Genomic DNA, 2,839 nt, shown 5'->3' on the forward strand with positions numbered 1-2,839 from the left:
AATGCTTTAGTTACATCAATCTTTTTATAACAATGTTTTTATTCAAATATTATCCACCTACAGACAAGCTAAGTGATTTTCTTAAAAAGCATATAGTTCTGGATACCTTTTTTTTAAGTATTTTTTTTTATATTAACAACACACCTAATAATAGATATATATGTCTGTAGATATATGCTTTGTAACGGGTTAATCATTCCATATGCTACTGATGCACTATCAATCATGGGATCTTAGTTTTATGTTTTAATTATTTTTCATCCGATACAACAATACAAACATTCCCGGTATTTAGTGTAATGGGTAAGATTATATTGATTTCTATCAGATAGGCTTGCACTAAACTAAACAACTTTGAATCTTTCTACATCTGAAATTTGATTGACGGTTTAAGGCAACTGGTTACTGTACAAGTACTCTAGCCACAACTCCTAATCCATATCCTAATTGTCTTAATTTACAGTTACAGCTCTCTATTTGTCTTTTTATATATATTTTATTACCTGAGTACAGTAAATATAATTTGAAGTGTTATACATAGTTTTAACTAGTAGGTGTTTTTGTTATATATATATTTTTTTATTTACAAAGTATGTTAATATTTAATTTTAGTGAATTTACCTCTTTTAAAGAAATGTTTTAGATTAGCGTTATTTGAATAAATTATACTTATCCTTGAAATTGTTTTATTTAATCTAGGCTAATTTTAATCTTTTCGTTATGTTTAAAACATTTGATTTTGATTCAAATAACAAATAATTCTGAGGGAGAGAATGTTAAACCTAATAATTCAATTCTCTTCGAAAATATAAATGATAAATGTCTTCATAGACATCAACCCTTTGTCGTTAGCTGTTGGACATAGGCCTCTCCAATGGCACGCCACTGAGCTCGATCTTCAGCTTGCATCAATAATCTAATCTAACGAAGGAATTTATTTTTTGAGTGTCAGACGGGAATCCTGTCAGGTTAAGCTGACCGTTGAACTGTCAGTTGAACCTGACAGAACCATCGATAAGGCAAAGAAAAAGAATCGTTTTTGTATGTTATAGGTGTAGATTTAGGGTTACCAGTTAATAAAATATTTTTACTTTTAATATATCAAAACTTATTATGTAAGGGAAATATAAAGCATAAAGTGCATCAGTTATTATGAATGGGTATTTAGGATTTTCAATAAATGTGGTATCACTTATCTGTTTCGGCGACTATCAAAATATGATATTTGACAAGATGTCATGATGATTAATTCCGATTTTGGCCTCGCGCCAAAAGTTCCTTGTCGGTCTGTATTATGTTATATTAATCATTTTTATTTATGTTTTATTAATTATTTAATAAAATGATTTTCTGAGAAATTTCATATTTTTTATAATAAAATCAAAATTATCAGTACAACTAGCGTCAAACCCGATGGACGTGTTTTAGGTATATAATTTATAACATTGGCTTTATTAGCTATCTTCTCTCCATACAAGAAGCAAGATTCTGCTATCTTACTATGTCTCAATTCACCAAAACCTTATTGTTATTGCATAATTCAATACTAAAATTTGCATACTTTTTGTATTTTCTGAAATGAAAAGTACGGTAGAAAGATTTTGGATATTTTTGGTATTTGGCAGCACAAAATATTTTGCAATTTTCTTGCCAAATATTTAAATATTTCTTTGTTTTTCAAAATATTTTTTAAAAACAATTTTATGTACGTTAATTTGTATCGTATTTACTTTACTCTATTTCTTTATTTATAAACTATTTCTGGCGTTAACCAAATTTGTTTAATTTGTAGAATTAAGGTAACACACTAATTGTTTTTTTGGTGCGATGTTATTTTATTTTTTACAACGTTAAAAGCGGTAACTCACTAAAAGCGTAAAGCGGTAACTGTTTAAAATGTTATTGTTATTAATGAAAAGACCTTCCACACCTTTCCACTGATGAACAACATGATTTGCGATATATTTGTCCTGCGCCATTGGTCCTGCGTCTGAACTCTTTCGAGTCGTGTTAGAATTATTGTCCTATTGGTATATGAGAGTGTGGGAATAGAGATTGCGCTTCTGTTTGCGCACATACTTATGCACTATAATATTGTATCCCGCTCCTACACAAACCAGACTAGCCGTCTTATCTACCCTTGAGAAGCCGTGGCAGTTGGTGGAATCGGTCTGGAAGAGGACGTCATAAATATAATGTTGTTATTTAAATTTATTGGAATTTAATTATGATGTATATATTATATAATATGTTTCTCTACATTGTTGTTGCCTTGGTTGCCGAGAAGATCGCTGTCTTAGCAATAAGGCCGCATCTTGTACAATAGAGATATTGTTAATATATTGTATTAAAATTTATTTACATATGTTATTTGGAAGAGTTATTTATGAATATAATGTAATGACAATAAAAAAAAAAGTGTTCTCAAAGGGTGCAATATTTACGCTCTATATAATATATATACTTGTAGCAAAAATAATGGATTTTTTACATAAAAAAAGTGTAATTGTTATTTGGTTTGCCTACACTAATACCTTTTTTACTTATATAGTATACACAAAACAAAACAAATTAATTGAGATAAATGAAAAATAAATCATTCGTTCATTTTATGCTACATCAAGAGCATTAAAAAAATTATAAAGATGAAAATGTTCTTTATATAACACGCATGCCTATTATTAATTTGTTATACTTTGATAATATTTAATCAGGTAATTATTTACTATATAAAAATGTAATTTAATTATCATTAATATCAACAATTAAAAATATAATATATCAACATAAAAGTGTTTCATATTTATTTTCATACGTTGGGTGTTAAAAAATAATAATA

This window comes from Nymphalis io, chromosome Z (genome assembly GCF_905147045.1).
Source record: "Nymphalis io chromosome Z, ilAglIoxx1.1, whole genome shotgun sequence".
NCBI classification, from domain to species: Eukaryota; Metazoa; Arthropoda; class Insecta; order Lepidoptera; family Nymphalidae; genus Nymphalis; species Nymphalis io.